This window comes from Cebus imitator, unplaced genomic scaffold (assembly GCF_001604975.1).
Source record: "Cebus imitator isolate Cc_AM_T3 unplaced genomic scaffold, Cebus_imitator-1.0 Scaffold92, whole genome shotgun sequence".
NCBI lineage: Eukaryota > Metazoa > Chordata > Mammalia > Primates > Cebidae > Cebus > Cebus imitator.
Window position 1 is genome coordinate 8,147,152 of NW_016107407.1, and position 22,663 is coordinate 8,169,814.

Here is a 22,663-nt window from a genome sequence, read left to right on the forward strand (position 1 = left end):
TCTCTTCATTCTGTATATTGTTCAATACCAAGAGACGTCCTTATTGATTTGTGCCTTTGGACCAACTGTATTCCTCCATAGACCATTTCTTCTTTCTAGTCTTTGATTTAGTAAATAGTTTGCACTTCACCCTCTAAAAAATACTTGAAGATTCACCAGTGGCTCACACCTGTAATCCCAGTGCTTTGGGAGGTTGAGGTGGGAGGATTGTTTGAGGCCAGGAATTCAACCAGCCTGGGCAACATAGCAAGTCCCTGTCTCTACAAAAAAGATTTTTTTTTTTAATTTGCTGTGCATGGTGGCATGCACTTGTAATTCCACCTATTTGGGAGACTGTGACAGGTGAATTTCTTGAGCCTAGGAGATCAAGGCTTTAGTGAGCTGTGATCCTACCAATGCACTCCAGCCTGGGTGACACAATGAGACCCTGTCTTTAAATTAATTAATTAATTAAAAAATTAAAAATATTTTAGGATTGTTAATCTTGACTTAAATATAAATATATAAATATACATATATATTCCAGCTTTCTTTATTACTGTATGATTTCTCTCATCTTTTCTTTCACCTGGATATAAGGGATTTGTTTAAATTCATAGCATATTAGTGAACAGTTAGGATTTTCTCATTTTTTTACTATTACAGACAATGGTTGCAGTAAATATCTATGAACATCCTTCTTCAGTGGACTTTGTTGACTATTTCTACAAGGTGAATTTCTAGCAGTGGAATTTCAGGGTCAAAGGGTATAAACATTTTACATTTTGATAGATATTGTGAAATGTATTCTTGGCATATTATGCCATTTCATGCTCACAAAAACATAGCATGTTTGTAAAAATTATTATTTCTTTTTAGTCTTTAAAACTGTGTAGCTTGGTTATTTAAAATCAGTTTTAAAGGAGAGTGGCTCCTGGAAACTACAGAATCCTTTTGTTTTCTGGGTACCTTATGGGATTGGTTTGGTAAGCAAGTTTTTAGTTTTTTACTTTTTATTTTTTTTTGAGATAGAGTCTCGCTTTGTCACTCAGGCTGAAGTGTAGTGATGCAATCTTGGCTCACTGCCACCTCTACCTCCTGGGCTTAAGCAATTCTTCTGCTTCAGCCTCCCAAGTAGCTAGGACTGCAGGCATGTGTCACCATGCCTGGCTAATTTTTTTGTATTTTCAGTGGAGATGGGGTTTCACTGTGTTGGCCAGATTGGTCTCAAACTCCTGACCTCAAACGATGAACCTGCCTTGGCCTCCCAAAGTGCTGGAAGTATAGGCATGAGTCAGCACACCTGGCCGGTAAGCAAGTTTAGAGGCAGGAGCCAAGGCACAGTTAAATCTTCTTGATTAATTTCAGGAGAGAGAAACCCAAAGGGAGAGGTGGAATTCTGGAGGTCAAAGACTGGAGTAAGACCTGGGCCTGTGCTGACATGGTGCTTAAAGGAGTGAAGAAAGAACGGTTTTCATGGCACTGCAGCACAGAAAGTATTCTGGGAAAAAGGCTATTAAAGCGGCTTTCCAATTCTCTGATGTGGGACAGCTCTTCTGTCCCACAGAAGATGATGTTAAATATCTCTACTCCCTTACCAAGTTTTCAATAATCTTCGTATTCATCATTAACTTATTTTTTAAGTAAATTCTTTTGAGAGAGCTCAGCCAAAAAGACAAAGGAACAGTAGGCGTCAGCATTACAGTAGTTTGAATACATTGCATTTCACTTGGGAAATCAAGACAAAGGCAAACAAAACACCCATGCTGCTATAACCTGAACATAACCATGACTGCAATTTTATTGGGTTCCTGGCCATCCATTTATTTTCGCATGCATTTTTACATAGTTGTAATCATAGTCTATATGCAATTTTGCATCTTGCTTTGTAAATTTGTTATTGTTATTTGTATATATGTGTACTTACAAAACAAAATTACAAAATGAATAAACAAACTTTTTATATTCTTTTCACTTTTATTTGTAGGTTTTATTGAACCCATAAGTAATTATAGACATATGTATATAGTGAATGTTTGGGATTCTGTTCTCAGTGCTGGAAGTTCAGTGCTTACGTTACACAGACTTGTTCAGAGATTAAAAATATGACAATAGGCCGGGCGCGGTGGCTCACGCCTATAATCCCAGCACTTTCGGAGGCCGAGGCGGGTGGATCATGAGGTCAAGAGATCGAGACCATCCTGGTCAACAAGGTGAAGCCTCGTCTCTACTAAAAATACAAAAAATTAGCTGGGCATGATGGTGCGTGCCTGTAATCCCAGCAACTCAGGAGGCTGGGGCAGGAGAATTGCTTGAACCCAGGAGGCGGAGGTTGCGGTGAGCCGAGATCGTGCCATTGCATTCCAGTCTGGGCAACAACAGCGAAACTCCGTCTCAAAAAAAAAAAAAAAAAAAAAAAAAAAAAAAAAAAATGACAATAAGTATGTTGCTGAGGGCTGTTTATGCCACTTTTCAGTTCTAAATATGGAAAGTGGTATTGATGGAAACATCTATTCCTTCAACTTTTGCAGATATAACTTTTGCAGTTATATTAACAAAAGTTAGTATTTTAGTTCTTGATCAGATTGAATTAATGTTTTTTTCTAGATCTCGAGTCTTGCCCTGTTTGTTACACAGGTTGGAGTGCAGTGATGCAATCATAGCTCACTGTAGCCTCTAACCCTTGGGATTGAGTGATCCTCCTGCCTCAGCCTCCTGAGTAGCTAGGACTACAGGTACATGCCTGGCTCATTTAAAAAATGCTTTTGTAGAGATGAGGCCTCGTTAGGTTGGTTAGGTTCTCCTCAAACTCCTGGGCTCAAACAATCTCCCTGGCTTGGCCTCCCAAAGCACTGGGATTACAGGCATGAGCCATTGCACCTGATCTTGTTTGTATCATTTTTTTACTTTTTTAAAAAATATTTTCAATCTGCAGTTGGTTGATCCACAGTTGGTTGAATTTGTGGAAGCCACAGATATGAAGGGCTGACTGTCACATAAATTTTCTAAAACAGTAAAATATTATTAGTAAAACTTCAAATTTCAACAGTGCTATTGACTTCCACCTGCATAGTTTTTATATATAAATATAATTGCTTTAGATAAATGAAGAAGATGGAAATAGCTGGTAAAATTGGTTATATGTTAGGCCCTTGAAATAAAAAAAAATTAACGTCTCTTTGAAAATAAGTATTCATTTAGTAATACCTTAGAAACATGATTAGAAATAGCTCTCTAATTATGATTATTAGTACATAGATCTCCAACACTTTAAAAATATTGAAGAAGTAGATTGAATTTTTCTCAACAATAAGATATATAATCACTACTAACTTGTAGACTTTTTTGCCTCAACCAGAATACCCACATATTTCAAGTAAAGCCCTCATTTTAGGTAATGGCCAGAAACAGGAATTTTTAAAATATCAATTCCAAAAGTAGTCACAAAAAACACTGTTAAAAAACTTGAGAAGAATAGCAAAGAACTAATGGAGGAAACTATTATAATGTGCACCAGTTAAGAAAATTACACAATGCTTATCTTTGCATCAAAACAGTATCTATTATGAAAAAAAAACCTTAACACTAATTTATACTAGCTCATATTTATATTTTAAAAGTTATTCCTTAGTGAAATGTCTAAAAGAAAGAATTTACAATTCTTAAGTTTAAAGTTCAAATTAATGAGAAAATAGTCCAGAAAAAAAATTATGTAAATGGGCAGAGTGAATGAGCAGCAATTTCACAGAAGATAAGCAAATGGTCTATGGATATATGCAAATATGTTCAACCTCATTGGTAGTAAGACATTAGCAGATTAAAACAATAAGAGTCTCATCAGATCAGCAAAATTTAAAAGTTGATGACATCCAGTGCTTTCAAGGACATGGTTATATATTGGTGGGCTGTAAAAAGAGTCTTTTTGAAAAAAATGCATGTAATATGTATTAAAGTTTTTAACACACATTCTCTTTGCCATAGCACTCTCACTTTACAAAATGTGTATACGGACATATATGTGTGTATGTGTCTATAAGAAGAAATGCACATTTGAAGTGATATCTGTTTTTATAGCAAAAATTTAGAAATGATTTAAAAGTCCATCAACAGTTGAAGGGTTAAATCAATTACGATATATCTTTATTATAGAGTTCTATGCAGTCAAAAGAATGAGTAGATAAATTTATTTGCAATGACAAGCATTTCATGACATGTTAAGTGAAAAGTTGCAGACCACATACATAAAATGACACCAGTAGTTTAAAGTGGTCCTAAATATACAGTGGCCCCAAGTGTCAGGCAGAAGCAAATGCCAATCCTTTCTAGAGGCAACTTATTTTTCCCAGTTCTTAAGGAATTTCCTTGAAACACAAATTTCCTTACAGCCAAAAACTTCTTCAAAATATAGGGAAACAAGGTACAAAGAGTAAGAAGCAGCAAGAATAAAAATAACAGAAACAAACTAAAAAATACTTCAGAAATTGTTATAATGAGATGTAGATGATAAAATAAGTTCGTTTAGCATGTTTTAATGAAAAAAATTTAAAAATCCTTATAATAATATAATTAATTTATTAATATATATTAATAATATAATATAATAAACTATATAGAATGATCAATCGCATTTGAGAAAGAATCAAATAGAGCACCTAGAAATGAAAAATATATTAACTAAAATGAACAAAAATCTCAATGGATGGACTTGGCAGTAGAAATTTTTTTCTACATAGAGCCAAACTGATGCAGCTGAAGAAATAATTAGTGATCTTGAAGACAAAGAGGTGTGAAGAAGTTATCCAAAATATTGCACAGAAACGAGATGCAAAATGTAAGGGGAAAAAAGCTAAGAAAAATGGTGGATAAAGTGGAAATGCGCCTAAATGAAATTTTAGATGGAAAAGAGAGAGAAAAGGGGGACAGAGGTAATATATGAGAATAAGATGACTGAAAAATTTTCAGAATGGGTCAAAAATACCTTATTCTAGATTTAAGAGCACAGCAAAAATCATACAGAATAAATATAAAGAAATGCAAAAACTACATAAATCATAGTGAAACAGGGGAGCCACAAAGATGAAGAGGTCTTAAAGGAGACACGTTACCTTCAAAGGAGCAAAAAACTGACAGCTAATTTCTCAACCACAACAAGGGAAGCCTCCAAGAGACTGTGGAATAACATATTCAATGTGCAAAGGAAAAACCATTTTCAATCCAAACTCCATACTTAGAAAACAATTATTTTCTGCATAGAGCCAAACTGATGACATTCTAAATCCATCAAAAACTTAGGGGAGTTTTCCATTAGCAGATCTTTGCTAAAGGAAAATCTAAAGAGTGTACTAGAGATATACAGAAAGCGATCTCATATTCCAAGTCTGAGATACAAACAATAATGGAGGCACTTTCAGTAATAGCCAAGATGGAGTAACAGGATTTGACCTTAGGCTTCTAGCTCAAACACCACCACTGCTAACGGTCGAGTGCAGTGGCACCAGTGAAGGATTACAAAAGGATCTAAGAAATCCTTTGGAGGTAAGGATATGATCAGTCTCATGACTGTAGCAAAACTTGTGAAATTTTGCAATTTAAATATGTGCAGATTATTGTATGTCATTCATGCCACAACAATTCTATTTTTGAAAGAAATGGAAGGCCAGAGAATTTGGAGAATATATGGATAATCATAAAAAATATAGATTGTAGAAAACAGCAGTTTTGTGTTTCAAGTTAAAAAAAAAAAAAAAAAAGAATTTATATGCATGATTACAATGGCCTCTTGTTCCAGAGACATAATTCTGATAGGGATGAAGGCAATGTTCAGGAGGTTAGGTAAAGGTATTGATTAACTTGAATCTTTGATAAATTAATAATGCATGTTATTTTGGTGGTAAGCACTAAAAGAATAGTATCAGAGTGTATGACTTCCAAATAGCAGCAGACAACATAGAACTTATAAAAAAAAGAGTCAATCCAAACAGAAGCCAACAGAAGAGAGAAAAAGGATCAAAGAAAAGGTAGTTCAAATAGCACATAACAAGATGGCACTTAATACAAGTAAGTTAACAACAACATTAAACACCAAGATTGTCAGACCAGATTTTTTAAAAAGTACCTATATTCTGCTACAATAAACATGTCTAAAATAGAAGTTTCTGGAAAAGTTAAAAGTAAAATATGGGAAAAGATATACTGGGAAAACACCAAAAAGACAGCTGGTATACCTCTATTAAGATCAGACAAATAATTTTTCAAAAAGACTCTTATCTTTTAAATTTTGGCCAAAGAGATACAAATAGAATTGTGGTGTGGCAATTTCCAGAAAGAAAGTTTGTGACCTTTGCCCCTTCTCTTGAGACTACCCTTCTCTTGGTTGGCTGGAATATAGTCATCAGTGCAGGAGGAGCTTAGGTCCCTTGTGACTGCAGAGTCCAGCCATTGCTGCAGACCTTAAGTGTTCACTCCAGACTATTGCTGTAAATAATCAATTTCTGTCTTCTGTAAGTCTGTTTTTAGAGTCTGTTTCTCACACTGGAAGCTAATCTTAATTAATACAGAGCGAGTTTACAGAAGCCAAGGAAGTAGACTCTTTTGCAAAGGAAGGAAAAAAACCATCATTGCTTTCCTAACCCCAAAGTACTCCTGAGACGTTATTGTAACACTTAGGTAATCCATATGACAGAATAAAAATAGTTCCCTCAAATGACAACTGGCAATATATTGCATATGGTTATTAATCTATGCTCTGCCTCCTACTTTTAGCTGATTGGCCAGTTAAGAAGGAAATAGAAAATTAGAAGATTAGTTTGGTTCATTTAGACTCCCATTTTTTTTCATTTATTTATTTTAATGCATTTTAGGTTTTGGGGTACATGTGAAGAACATGCAAGATTGTTGCATAGGTACACACGTGGCAGTGTGATTTGCTGCCTTCCTACCCATCACCTACATCTGGCATCTCTCCCCTTGCTATCTCTCCCCATCTCCCCACACCCCACCGTCCCTCCCCTATTTCCCCCCAACTGAACCCAGACTCCCATTTTTTTCTTTCTTCTTCAAGCACTTAATATCCATGGAAACTGCCAAATGTAATTGATTAAGAGAAATATCCCTCAGAGAATGCACACATTTGAATTTCTCTTGTATAATATCGGATTACAATCTGTGTGTGTTCCTTAGAAACTCGTTTTGCCTCTGTTGCTGTTGCTGCTGCTGTTGTTTTTCAATCCAGTGAAAAGGCCCAGAGAAAAATTGCTCAAGCGCAAACCCTTGCCAGGTAATAAAGAGATTTGAAAATTAACCACAGAGTAAGTCAAAGGAAGATTTCAATATAGAAAACTAAAAGCCAGTGACCTCACTAAATGCATTTCATGATGCTAGCTCTGAAAGCTAATAGGTTCTGGTACATTTTGATTGGTGCAAATCCATAATGGAGTGTGTAGGAGGAAATGACTTAAGACCTCGAAGGCCATAGAAGTACGGGAACTCAATGAACTATGTAAGTGGTCTCCAAACTGCAGTACGTGTGAATTCTTTTCAAAGGGTATGTGGGTATAAGATGGTTTATGGGAAATCAATTTCCAGATTCCAGCTCTTTCAAAAATTTATGTTTCTAAGTACGTTCCTTTGTGCAAAGCATCATCCTGGTTTTCTTTTTTCCTTCCTTTTTACAATCATTCTCTTCCTACTGTACAAGACTTTGAACTATATTCCAGTCAATGAAGAAATCATCTCACCATAAACCCTGATTTACATATGCGTTTATGAAAAAATCACATTGAATGGTAAAACTGATTTTCATTGCAAATAGTTTATTCATCATTTCATTATTTGAAAAGGATAATGCCCTTGGCTTTTATCTCCATAATAATGTTACAAAGTTGAAGTGCAAAATACTACTAGTCACCCAAAGAATGCATCCCTTCTCAAAATAAGAAACATTCTCTCTTAGCCATGTTCTCATTTGGTATGGACACATGATTTACTAGGCATCTGGAAGCCATTCTTTTAAGACGTCTTCAGTGCTTCCTTTGGTGTTTTTGGGAGACATCACCCGGATATTATTAATCCTCAGTTTGTTTTTCCAAAATATCAAATCTCACATTAAATCCTTTATCCTCCATGAGGTTTTCTGGAGTAATCACTTCTTGGCTAGACTACACATTTTCTATATCAAATAACTTTTCCTACATTCCAAGGTATTTTGCTCTGAGTTTTGACTTTTAAAAAATCCAGAACAAGTGCCACTTGACATAAAATGAGTTCAAACATTTTTTTCCCATTTATTTATTTTATTGCATTTTAGGTTTTGGGGTACATGTGAAGAACATGCAAGATTGTTGCACAGGTACACACGTGGCAGTGTGATTTGCTGCCTTCCTCCCCGTCACCTACATACATTTTTAAAGAGAATTCTATGTTCCTTTTTATTCTTATTTGGATAAAAGAGCTTAGAATAAAACAGTGAGACTTTAAATACAATTTATAATAATATTAAATAAGATTTTAAATAACTGCATAAAAATAAGCAAATTTGTACACTTAATTATTAATTCTGCTATTCATCCTAGATATTTTTGCTAAGAGGATGGAATAGTCTAAAGTGACCAGACCCCCATAGTAATGTAATGGAAATGATGAGCAAGATCAGAGCATATTTGATAAATGATGAATGATACGATGAAGAAGGGTGCTTTGGCAGATTGAATTGTTGGTCTCAATGATTTCTTCACTCTCTCATAGTGATGTCATGTCTCTATGCCCTTGCCATGGCTTCGTGGTGGGCAAACAATAGTCCCCTACACTTTGACTTTGGGCTTGACCATATGATTTGATTTGGTCAATGGGATGTCAGTGGATGTGATACAATCAGAGATTTGGAATGTCCATAGAAATGATCCACTACTACAAGAACATGTCACTGGTAGTCACTGCCTCTAAATCTGGGTTCCAGAATGAGATCCGTGGAGCAGATTCACAACCTGCAAACAAGCCCAGAAGAAATATAGCCCGAAGCAGAGCCTCTGAGTCAGGCCCAGCCTAGATCAGCCAAACTGCAATTGAAACTCCAAATGGCCTACAGATTCTGGAGTGTGAGCATAAATACACACATGCTACTGAGTTTTGGTACAGTGTGTTATGCAACATTATTGTCACTATCATTGACTGTCACAGAAGCTTCAGCTCCTTTGATGGTGCACTCATCAGGACTGAATCTATTTAAGTCTTTGTGATGATTAGCCAAGCCTAGATAATGGAGAGCAAGCCGTCTACAAAGTGGTCGATGCTGATTCTTCTTGAGAAGTTGATTTACTCCTGGTTGTTCTTTTCTTAAAAGTCATAGTGATGGGTAACAACTTTTTCCATTGTCTTCAGCGTAGTTCAAACATTTCTACATTTCTATATTACATGCTTAAATTGCTACTGTTTATTTTATTTATTTAAATTTAATCTTCCTTTTTAAGAGACAAGGTCTCGCTCTGTTGCCGAGGCTGGAGTGCTGTGGTGTAATTATAGCTCACTGCAGCTTTGAACTCCTGGGCTTAAGTGATCCCCCTGCCTCAGCCTCCCTAAGTGCTGGGATTACAGCAATGTCCCATTGTACCCAGCCCTGATTTTTCTTTTTAAGAGATTACTATTGACTTCTTACTCCAGAAGAAGAAGGTATAATTCTGTTCCATCACTCCTTCCCTACTCTACCCACATACTTGCCCTATTCTAATACCTGCATATTTGATTGAAAAGACTCTTAAATATGAGCACCTATAGATCTTTGCTTTCAGGCTGGTCAGTCTCAGATCTGCCTGCTGATGTATACTGGGCTTCTCGTGTGAGGAAGTTGACCAAGAGAAGGGGTTGAGGGGGCTCTCAGCATTCTGCATGCCCATTATTTTAGTACACTGTTCATGGCTGTGCCTGGTGCTCTGAGTTACAAACTTGTCTGTCGAGAAAAAGCATACAGGGTCCAGCTACCGTTTGAACAAGGCTTTAAAGCAGTTTTCCTGTTTTCAGCCCACCTCTATCCTGGCCTTAAGAGATGATTCCCAAAAGCGTGAACAGAAAATGTACAGAAGACAAAATACTAAAATTAAAAGTACATTGAAATGCTACAAATTACCAGTAATACAACCAAATAAATTAAAATTAGAGCAAGAATGAGCTATGAAATTCAGCAGACTACTTCAGTGTTGGCTAGTTCATGGTGAGAAAAAAAAAAAATCTCCAACACTAGAGATAGAGAACAAATTGACAAAAACTCTGAGAAACAATCTGGTAAAATTCATCAAAAACTTTAGAAGTATTTATGTCCCTCGACTCAATACAAATTCTAGGATCATACACTTCCAAATACTAATAAATATTTGAGAATAAATATACTCATTTCTGGGTTATTGCTAATCAAAAATCAACTAAACTCTATGTCTAGCAATATTAAATTATGACACATTTGTATGAAATAATCTTTGTAAATATCAAAATTCTTTATGTCAAACTTGATGATTGGGCAAAGAAAATTTAATTTTCAGTTAACTGGAAAAGAAAAAGATTCCTGCAAGTTCTGAGTCTTCCCAGAGTCTGATTTGCAAATATATTTTTGTTGGCTTAAAAGTGTTTAGGTTTCACATCTCTCTGATCTGCTAAGCTAGTTCAACACCTTTGCTTTCTATTGTTCACATTTTGTTGACATGTTTTGCCTATTTCTTCTTTCCTCCTATTCTCTTTCTCCACTATCATTTTAGTGAACTTTTGGGATGTGCCCAATGACTGTATTTGACTGGAAGTTTCGTAATGTTGCATGTGGGTTTAAAATACCATTGAGCCCACGATCACTTTCATCATTTCTAGAGGTGTTGACCAAACTGAGAAGATAATATACTATCCTGGATTTATTTCCTTCTTTTTTTTTTTAAGTACAGCACTGAAGCTCAAAACATGCTTACTCTGTCCCCCAAAATTAAATTTGAGATTCCAACCAGTTTGATTATTTTCTTGCCCAGGTTTTCCAGTCAGAAGGCCAGCCAACTGCATTACATGTAAATACTAGATAAGGACTGGAGAGAACACCTTTTCTCCATGAAGTTGCTTCGAGCCAGATGTTTAAGGCAATTCTACAGCTTTATTTCCAAACCAAAATCATTGTGTTTGATACATATGCAATAACCTATTATACATGGATATTTTATATATGGCCTAATTTTAGTTACATATAAAATTAAATTTACTCATAGGTCCTATGTTCATTGTCTGTTATACCATCCTAATTTTTGTTACTACAGGAACACAGGAGCATTGTAATATGTTAAAAAATAAAGAGGTAAATAAATTAATTAACAGTTCTTCCCCATCCATTCACTTTCTAAGGCAATATATATGTATATATACAAATTATTGATCTGTTGTGTAACCATCCACAGTTTGTACATATACCTAAGAAATAGGATGTTAGAATTGTTTCACTAGTTTAAGATACAATAGACAGTTTATCCCACAGCGGGGTATGAGGCTAAGATATAAAACTGTAAAAGCTCTAAGTGGAAAGTCAATTACCTGACTCACTCACACTAAAGTTATAGAAGGGAAATGAGTAGATTTCCAGGGAACAGCTCTTTGGAGAGTCATACAAGGCATCGCCTCTCTACTTGCTGCCCTTTGGGCCCCCAACCTCAATTCAGAGGGGAAGGGAGAAGAGAGACTTCAAGGGACCAGTCAGGGAGCAAAATATATGTCCTGTGTGGTTGAGGGTGGGGGAGAACAGAGTGGACAAGTGTCTTACTTCCCAGCTGAGGAGTCCTGGGGTTGAGGGAAAGGCTGGGACTGGTGGATTTGGTGGAAAAGAACAGGAGAGCTTCTATAGTGATGGGATTGACCTGCATTGCCAGAATTTGCTGGCCAAATAATGCGTGAGTGCTTCCCGTGGACCAGATTTAGGCTGTTGGGTGGGGGGAGGGAAATTCACTGGTTGGGGGAGATGGAGGTGGCATGGTAGCTCTAGGACCTCAGCAGACAGTAGATGTAGTGAACTGCCAGATTCCCAAGACTACAATCAGAATAGAGAAGCTTGTTCTGGGATGGAGCAAAACACAAGGGAAAGGACACCAACAAGACAAGGTTTCTGAAGAGCCAAGAAAAATACCCACAAGAAAGCCAGCCAGCCCAGGCTTTGTTCAGAGAATGTAAAGCCAGGTTATGGCAGGACCAGATAACAACAGGTTCCTTGTCCTTTCTTTTTTCCTTTCCTATCCTTTTTCACCAGAAGGGTTAGAGTAAACCCCCAGGTTGGAAATGGTGAAGACATAGAAAGAAGAAAGTGATCACACATTCTAAATGTCCTTTGCCCTCAGGCTGGTACTTTGTCTGGTCTGGGATGCTTGCCTGATGGGATGACCCAGACCTCTGTTTCTGAGGGATTTGAGCCCTTAGCTGGCTTGCCTTGATGAGGCTGTGGTTACTGTGTGATGTAAGCCATGGAGGAGAAATGAAGTGAATTCTCAGGGTCCCTAGGTTTTAAACATCCTCTTGTGGTAGCACCCTGGCTCCCATGCAATCATGGCCCATCATGACTTGATGGGTGTAATCACTCTTTTTTTTTTTTTTTTTTTTTTTTTGGCCTACTGGTTTACTTGCATGAGGAGCCCAAAGTAGCCAGGTGGTGATAACAGCTTCAAGTTCAATGGAATACCTACTCTATTCCCTGACGGATGGAGTCTCCCCATGGCAAGTTGGGCCTCTAGTCTGGCAGAGCTCAAGGTTAGTGATAATTGGAAGCTCAAATTCCAGAAGTTGGTAGGTCACTGAGAGCTTCGGTGAGATTAACTCCTTGTTTTGCACACCTAGGAATTCTAGCAGTGAAGGAAAACAGCACTGTGTATCGCACATCCACTGTTAATTCCGAGCATATGCCGCATCTCAGAAGATGGAGACCCAACCCTAAAAGGAGTTCTGCCATACTAGCACCTTACCTGAGCCCTCAACATGTCATTCTGCTGTGCTATCAGGCTGTCTCTGGGTGATATGGTTCAAGGGAAGACTGGTGGCTCTCACAGTCATGAGCTTATTATTGCATTTTTTGTTTTTGTTTATTTTATTTTAGATTCAGAGGACACATGTAAGAGTTTGGTACATGGATATATTGCACGATGCTGAAATTTGGGCTTCTAAGAATCCCATGGCCCAAGTAGTAAACATAGTACCTGATAGGTAGTTTTCCAACCCTTGCCCCCTCCCTCCCCAGCTTTGAATTGCCAGTGTTTATTATTCTCAAGTTTGTGTTTGTGTGACACAATATTTAGCTCTCATTTCTAAGTGAAAACATGTGCTATATGGTTTTCTGTTTATGCAATAATTCACTTAGAATAATGATATGCAGTTGCAAAGAACATGATTTCATTCTTCTCTGTGGCTGTGTAGTATCCCATGGTGTATACATATCACATTTCTTCATTCAATCCAACCATCTTTATCCACATCTTTATGCCCATCTGGGTTGATTCTGTGTGTTGCATTGTTGCATCTTTGCTGCTCTCAGATGAGTCTCTTTTTCTGAGATAATCATTGTTGTGGTAAATATGAGGTAATAATGTGGGTGAATCAGGCTTTTTTTTTTTCAAGACAGCGTGTTGCTCTGTTGCTCAGGCTTTCTCTGTTGTCCCCACCCTCATGGGGCACCACCACCAAGCTGGCATAGCATAGTTCCTGGAGAGACCAACTGGGCTTTGGTAGCAGATCAATTATATCATACGCTTTCTACTTTGGAGGTGACAAAAAGCTTTCTCCCTACTGGGGCTGACGTGTCTTCCAAATGTGAGTTTGCCTTCTCTGGACACAGTGCCTCCACCAGCATCACTATCAAAATGCCTGAGTCATGGGAGGATCACTTGAAGTCAGGAGTTCGAGACCAGCCTGGGGCACACAGTGAGACCCCCTTCTCTACAAAACATTGTTTAAATAGTTGGGCATGGTGGCACATGTCTGTAGTCCTAGCTATGCAGAAGATCATGTGAGCCCAGGAGTTCAAGGCTACAATGAGACATGATTGCACCTGATCTACTCCAAAGTAGGAGATCTTCACAGTTTCTACTGTTGACTACTACCCTAATAGAGCTATGGAGGCTTTTTGGAGGTGCGACTGAAATGCCAGCTTGGTGATGGGGCCCCATGAGGGTGGGATGCTGTTCTCCAGGCTGCATGCACCCTAAATCAATAGCCATTCTATGGGGCTGTGACTCCTAAGGGTAAACTGCACTGATTCTGGAACCAAGAGATGGAATAAGTGGCCAGGTTTACCAACCATTTGGGAAAATTTGAACTTCCTGTCACCACAGATCTGGGCTCTGCAAATTTATATTTTCTTTAGACATAAAAAAGTTTTATTGTAGTAAAATACACAAATGTAAAATTTACCATCTTAACCATTCAAGTCTACAGTTCAGTGGCATTAAGTACATTCATATTTTTGTGTGATCATCACCCCCATTCCTTACTAGGACTTTTTCATCTTCCCAGACTGAAACTCTGTACCTTTTAAACAATAACTCCCCACAGCCCCCTCTCCCAGTCCCTGGCAAACACCATTCTATTCCTAGATTAATTTCAAACACAGTTTCTTCTTTCACTTAATGAAAGAGAGGGTGCACTCCTGGCTAATGGGATTGTTCTCTATGTGCAGGCCTTCTTGCATATATGTGATTGAGTTTATTGTAGATAAAGGTACCAGAAAATGGGGTTGTAGAAAGAAAACAGGGGGAGACACAAATTGGACAAGGGTTTTCATGCTGAACATCCTATCCAAAGGCCTCAGCAGTCCTGCCACAGACCCGTCCAATTCTTTTGCATCAGGAATTTGATCTTGTGAGTGATTTCAGTGCTTTAGGACTGTGGCAAGTGTCATAGCTTTATTGTTGTCACCAGTGTCATGGCTTTTTATTGTACTCCTGATGGTATCCTCAAAGCTTAATGTCCTTAATGAGTTCACCCATGGTGAGGATTCTGTTGAGGTTCCTGTTGAGGCCCTTCCTGTACCATCATAGTCCAGGCAATGAACTTCAGATGTTTTGCCATGACCCTGGATTTAAGTCTCCACTCTGCAGGGCCTCATGCACTCAGGATCCAGTGAACCTGGTGCCTATTTTGCACATTTAGAGGTCCTGGCCCCTAGAGAAGAATGTTCTACCAGGGGACATACAACTTTAAGTTATGGTAGCTATTTTGTAACTTTGGGCTCCTTACGAAAGAGACAAACAGGCAAGTAAAGGAGTCATGATCACAACAGAGAAACTGACGCAGATCATCAGGAAGAGGGAGGTTGCTGTTGCGAAGTGGGGTAAGGATGTCTTTGCCCAGTTTTGTTGGTAAAGGTATAGAGTAGTCACCGCTTGAGAAGGGTGTCATACCAGAAACTCAGCAGTGAGGGTCAGGATCATCCCCACCAAGGAAACCATATAGATCAGCAAAAGTGCTAGTGAAACATGTGGGGCATCAGGAATGGGCAGAAAAGGAGGGTGGAAACGAATATGTTTTGGCTCAGAGACCAACTGCAGAACCAGAGCTTGCAATTTTGTCTGGTATCTTTCACTTGTAAGTTTCCCCAGGGAAAGATGACCACCAGGATCCTGGAGGAGCTGCTCCCAGATACCGCTCTCAGAGCTGTATTGCATGATGCTAGTGATCTCAGCTATGCAAGCGGGGGACAGTGGGGGATGCTGTAGACTGTCCAGATGCCTGACCCCATCCCACCTCTCCAAGACCAAAATACTCTTGCCTTCAGCTGTTGAAATATGGGCAGCTGATAGCCCTCAACTGAAAGACTAAGGTTATGCCCTCATCCCTGGGACAGCCTGCACCCAGGGACTGGCGGATAATGATCAGCTGATGAGAAGATCTAAAAGCCCAGCCCCTTTGCCTCAATATGGGAAAACTCTTGGGCCATCCCACCTCCAGGGTTTTCCATGGGATGGTTGTGACTGTACGACAGTTCAGTTTCTCCCTTGGCCTAAACTCCTTGCCTTCACTCTCCTGAAGGCACTTCTCAATACATTTCTCACATGCCCCTCTCTTTTATTTTTGAAACGGAGTCTCGCTCTGTTGCCCAGGCTGGAGTGCAGTGGCGCAATCTTGGCTCACTGCAACCTTCACCTTCCAGGTTCAAGTGATTCTCCTGCCTCAGCCTCCAGAGTAGCTGGGACTGCAGGCACATACTACCATGCCTGGCTAATTTTTTGTACTTTTAGTAGAGATGGGGTTTCGCCGTGTTAGCCAGGATGGTCTCCATCTCCTGACCTTGTGATCTGTCCACCTCAGCCTCCCAAAGTGCTGGAATAACAGGCATGAGCCACTGCCCCAGCCTCACATGCCCTTCTCTATCCCAGAGTCTATTTCCCCGGGGGAAACCTGAGTCCAGGTGCCTGGTTAATAGTCTCTTTCTTTCTACTTATGCACTTCTCCCGTTTACTTCCCTGGTGTAACCAGAACAGCTTCTTAACAAGAGAAATCAGGGCATGTCAATCCCTGTTTAAACTCTTCCAGTAACTTTCATTGGTTCTTGGAAGAATATTTTAATCCTTACTATGGCTCTACCTCATGCAATCCTAACCACCGAGTCTGTCTTTTCTCCTTTCTCTCCTTTGCTACTGAACTCCATGCCAATGGCTCTCCTTCTGGTCCAGGAATTCTGGGTTGAGTTTAGTTGACTCCTTTTTTGGCCAGGTCCTGAATTGGATAATTGAGTTCTGCCAACAGAGTGCCTGCCACAAATTGGCATACAAAAAGCATTTTGGAGTAAATGAATGTCTAGGAGATTAGACTCTAAGGAGAAGGAGACATTTCATTTCCAGGCCATGGGCCTGGGTCCACATTGCATCACAGAGAAATATCAGAGGGCACACGGAGGCAAATGAGGCTGCACTTCTTTGACTTTTTGTCTCTATCTATGAGAGAAGGTAGAATCTGGTGAATTTGGTCTTCAGGACTTCATAAGATTTCATGTAATTTTCTCTCATTGGAATTTCTGTTGAAAACTCCTGAAAAAAACCCACAGAGAGGCAATTCAGCCCTATAATGAGACTTTACTCCCATTATGACACAATGTAAATGACTGTAATTCCCTGCAAATGTCATGAGGTTTATTTCATCTGTCTTAGTTCTTTCCTGATTGAGGTACTGGACACTTAAACCAACCTTGCCTGTTACTTTCTCCCTGGTTATGGCCTACAAATTCTTAGCGTCATTCTAACACAGTTGAATGGGCCCTGGAAGCCTGCTGATCACATCTTTACAGAATGCTGTATGTGACATTGTGTCCCCATAAAATCACACGCTTAAGTCCTAACCTCCAGTGCCTCAGAGTGCAACCATATTGAAGATAGGGTTTTATAATCAAGTAATCAAGTTAAAATGAGTTCACGAGGGTGAGTCCTGATCCAATGTGACTGGTGTTCATAAAAAAAGAGGAAATAAGCCAGGAGGAGTGTCTCATGCCCGTAATCCCAGCACTCTGGGAGGCTGAGGTAGGCAGATCACTTGAACCCAGGAGTTTAAGACCAGACTGGAAAACATAGCAAGACCCCATCTGTACAAAGAATTTTAAAAAATTATCTGAGTGTGGTGGTGCATGCCTGTAGTCTGAGCTACTAGGGAGGATGAGGTGGGAGGATCACTTGAGCCTGGGATGTCAAGGTTACAGTGAGCTGTGATTGTGCTATTGCACTCCAGCCTGGGTCCTGTCTCAAATGTAGAAATTTGCATACAGAGACAAGCACACAGGGATAACATCATATGAATGTGCAAACAGCCATCTACAAGCTGAAGAGAAAAGCCTGGAATACATCTGTTCCCCATAGCTCTCAGAAGGGATCAATCCTGCCAACACTTGATCTTGGACTTCTAGCCTGCAGCACTGTGAGATAAGACATTTCTGATGTTTAAGCCACCCAGTGGTACCTTGTTACAAAAGCCCTAGCAAACTAATATGTGCAATCTGTGTCTGAACTCTCTGACACATGAGAGGAACAGATTTGTTCAAGCCAGGGAGGATGGTTTCACAAGAATCCCTGTAGATCAGCAGTCCCCAACCTTTTTGGCACCAGGAACCAGTTTTGTGGCTGACAATTTTTCCATGGACAGGGTGTCGGGAGGGGGTATGGTTTCAGGATGATTCAAACTCATTACATATCTTGTGCACTTTATTTCTATTATTATTACATTGTAATATATAAAGAAATATTTATACAACTCACCATAATGTAGAATCAGTGGGAGCCCTGAACTTGTTTTTCTGCAACTAGATGGTCCCATCTGGGGATGATGAGTGATAGCAATAGATCATCAGGCATTAGATTCCCATGGGGAGCTTGTAACCTAGATCCTTCATGCTTCTATGAGAACCTAATGCCGCTGCTGATCTGACAGAAGGTGTGGCATGGGGGACCCCTGCTGTAGATGACATAACGTTGCAGAGGTGGAGCAAAAACTTTCAAGACTTTTCCCAGAAGCCCATGGCAGATTTTCTCTAAAGTTTCAGTGGACAGCACTGTGCCCTGTGCCAGTGCTCTAGCTATGGGCAGGGCTGGCAAAGCCCTCTGGCACAGCAAACCCTGGGCATGCTCTCAGTGATGAAGGCTTTTTCCAATATCACAGTTACTTAGAATCCTCAGGCTGGTTCTATTAACTCTAAGAAAATGTAGGCCTCACCTTTCTGGTGCTTGGTGAAGGGTGTCTGGAAGCAAGGCATCTTTGACTAGGCGATTCTTGAATTTAGCTCCTTCTATGTGTCAGTCATCCTTCTAGATCTTAGGAGTACAGGCTTGAAGAAGACAGAAAAGCTCCCTATTTTCATAAAGCTTACCTTGTAGGGGTAGCAGATGGGCAAGAAGGCAAAGACAAGTTATGGCCAGGCACAGTGGCTCACGCCTGTAATCCCAGTGCTTTTGGAGGCCAGGGCTGGAGGATCACTTGAGCCCAGGAACTAGAGGCTGCAGTGAGCTATGATTATGATTATGTTGTTGCACTCCAGTTTGGGTGACAGAGTAAGACAAGTCATGATAAGTCCGTTAGGAAGTGACTTGGTCCAGTTAGTGTTTCATCATGGCAAGGAAAAACTGGAAAGAGGTAACTGGGGACTTCTTCAGATTTAAATATTATTAAGTCCTTTTTGCTTGGAAAATCTCAGGTAAAATAAATTCACATTTTGCCATCAGATTAAGTGATGGTAGATTTTGACACTTGGCATGAATTTGGCAAATGAAAACAAATTTGCTTAGATCTTGGTGAGTGGTGGCTTTTTCCAGCTTTGCAAACCAAGGTCAAGTGTCCTGAACTTGGAAGATCTCTGGTTGGTGTCCACATTGGACCCAGTAATGCTCCCTCATGTCCTACAGCTAATTAAAACATGCAGAGGAACTAAAGAACCCGCAGAAGCTTCCCTGCTTCCAGGACTGGGACTATTCCAGGGCCCGTCTGAAGGATGCACTCTGCTCCTCACAAGGTTGTGAGCTGCATTCCCACCACAAGTATGATGTTGTTGTCTCACGCTGTAATCCACTCATTTTTAAAAAGGCTCCTCTATATACCTATTAGCATTAGCCTCTTTCTCACTGGTTGCAAGTCAAAGCTTCTCTGAGGGTAGAGCCTCCTTTAGGGGAAACTATTCCATTCCTAACAACTTCAGCACTTTCAAAAAGAGAAAAAAAGAACCCAAAACTGGCCAGGCGAGGTGGCTCAATGCCTGTAATCCTAGCACTTTGGGAGGCAGAGGTGGGCAGATCACTTGAGGTCAGAAGTTTGAGACCAGCCTGGCCAATATGGTGAAACCCTATCTTTACCCAAAGTACAAATATTAGCCCAGGGTGGTGGTGCATGCTGGTAGTCCCAGCTACTCAGGAAGCTGAGGCAGGAGGATCTCTTGAACCAGAAGGCAGAGGTTTCAGTAAGCTGAGATCACACCACTGCACCCCAGCCTGGGTGACAGAGCCAGACTCTGTCCCCCACCCTCCAAAATATCCAAAACAAAGGACAAATATCTATACCTCATATCCCTACATGTTAGTACGAAGCTTCTGCTTTGAGCTGGATCCGTATAATATTATGACAGGTGATCCTAACATCATTCCACATTTGCCTCTTTGGCCTCTTGAAAAGAATCCAGCTTTAATTCCGAAACTCCATCATCCTAAATCCCCCGGCATTGGTCCCTAAACACCGTGGGCCCCCACCCCCAGATAGTGCCTAATCTCCCCTCCCCCCAATACTCCCACTCCCTTATCCCTCACTGGTTTTCCAGTTGGGATTCTTGCTGGTGGGGTGTCTCCAGGTGGGGTCAAAATCATCTTAATAGACAAAGGTAAAAGCCATTTAAAAAAGAGATGGGGGACATGGTTTCATTTCACTCCCATCCTCTGCCCTATTGAAGAGCACTTTCTGCTTCTCCGGTGAGTATCAGAGTATTCTACCATATTTGTTTTTTGGAAAGAAACATGTAAGCCTCCAATATCCTATGAGAGGCCTTATGCTATTTGGGGGTACTCAGTGAAGATTTCAGGTACATACAACGCACTTGTTTGGAAGGCTGTGGAGAAACGCAAAACGGAGTTCCTAAGGAATATTTTCTGTTTCCTTTCTGCTCCATTTTAAGTTTCTGCCAACTTGCCCCCGACCCGGCAACTGCTCACAACCTTCGAGGTCAGCCTTTCCCACCGCGTGGAGTGAGTTGGGATGCCTACTCGGGAGCTGCATAAAAGTGTTTGAGAAAGGGAGATGCAGAGTGGAATAAAAGTGTTTCCCGGGAGGGGCCGAGGGGAAAGCAGCAGGTGCCCGGGGCTGGTGGAGCCCAGCGCGGGCGCAGAGCGTCTCCGGCGCGGGTATTCGGCGCAGCAGGCCCGCAGGAACCTCGGAGGCGCAGAGGTCCCGGGACGGCGGTGATTGACGCGGCTGCGATCGCGGGCAGGTGAGGGTGGGAGCGGAGGGCTGCGGCGGCGCCCGGGGGAGGGCACAGGCCCGGGGGAGGCACAGGCCCGGGAGGCCTCCGCCAAGGGCGCAACCGCGCGCAGCCGCCGGGCGCGAGGTGTTGACCGGCGTCCTAGCAACAGGCGGGCGCCGACCGCGGCACGGCAGGGCGCTGGCTGCAGGTGAGTGCGGCCGGGGGGTCCCCACGCCCACCCCCGTGGGGACTCTGCAGCCGGCCGTGTGGATGGGGAAACCGAGGCCGCTCTCTGGCCCCGCCGCTGCTGCGCTCGCCAGCTCCCCTTTCCCTCCCGAGGGCCGAGGCCCGCCCCCTCCCCGTCTCTCCCCCAGCCTCACTCCTCCCCGCGAGGCCTGGCCTCGGCCCCCGCCCGCGGACCGTCTGCTCCTTGGTGCCCGCGCCCCCCCCGCACCGCCCCCGCACCAGCACTCCCGGATCCGCTCTCCACTTCTCCCGCCGCTTCCCCGCCTCTCCTGCGGCCGGCTGGTCTTTCTCCTCCGCCCCTGCAGCTCTGCCTCCCGCTCCCAGCGTGGTCTTCCGGGCCCCTTCCCACCTCGCCCCCTCAGCGAATTCATCCCTGGAAACCTGGACTCCAGCTCTGACGCCCCCTTCTTGTAATGGGTCTAGTGGGGGCCTAGGCTCAGCTTTGGTCTTACTTAGGGCCCTGTTCATGGCAGTTTGAAAGTTCGATTTTTCATAGGTCTCACTGAGTAACTTCTGCATTCTCAGAAAGCCAAGCATGCGCGGGTACAACCACGTTTGTAGATCTCAGAGCTGATGACTGCCTTTCCATCGCCCCCTAAAGAATTCGGTTGTGCTTCTGCTTAAGTGTTAACATGATTCCGGAATGGGTTTCATTTCGCTAATGATGCTGGAAGCTTGAAATTAACCCTTAAAAAGAAAAGCAATCTATGGTATCTATTGGATAAAGAGAAAAATGAGTGTTAAGTGATTCCCAGTTTATGTAAACATCCCAGTTTATGTAAACACGTAGCCAAAAACTTTTTCGCTTTTAATCGTTAAACTTATTTTCTTTACTTCAAAGGTATGTGCTATGTATTTATATGGACTCATTTTAACTATGGTTCTTAAGCCAAAAGAGCTAACGGGGATTGGCAATGGGTAGAAACTGGAGAGCAACTGCTCTTGATTTTTAAATCTTAGTTTCGAGTTGTACTAACCATTTTTGAACACCATTTATTTATTTATTTTCTAATAATATTGAACTTGCCTTCTGAATTGTCATAGGCCATCTGAGGTTTTCTTAAGCCGACCAACCTTCTTGAATAAAAATCTTGTGCATTGCTACGGTTCACTAGACTTAGAAATACAATTTGAATAGATTCAAATGTTACATTTCTGTCAAAATTTATCTTGACCAAAATGAGTACGATTTAGCATTTCTTAGTTCTGTGTTAAGGGTCCTTCGAGAAGTTAGTGTATGGTATGTTGACTACCACAGCGTTAACATAATCTGTGTTAATTTCACATTATTTTCTTTAAAAATGTGCAAGAAGCAATCTTTATAAGATCACCGACACAAATGCTGTGTTTAAGATGGAAGGCAGAACTGTCCACCTAAGCCTTTCTGTGTAAGATAAATCTATTTGCACTTATTTTACACTATTTTACACTTATTTGCACTTATTTTACACAACACTGGGAAACTTGAGAGTCTTACACATACAAATCAAAATATGTTTATGTGTTTAAACCTAAAGCTTTTCTCATCAA

General features: G+C 40.9%; 1 protein-coding gene across 1 annotated transcript in view; it reads left to right on the forward strand.

The window, feature by feature from the left end:
• Window positions 1-20,986: 20,986 nt before the first annotated feature.
• ODAD2 (outer dynein arm docking complex subunit 2) overlaps window positions 20,987-22,663 on the forward strand; it is a 149,987-nt gene continuing 148,310 nt past the window's right edge. Inside the window, exon 1 of the mRNA XM_017535468.2 lies at window positions 20,987-21,095. The gene's annotated coding sequence lies outside the window, so the exon portion shown is untranslated. The remainder of the gene's footprint in view (window positions 21,096-22,663) is intronic.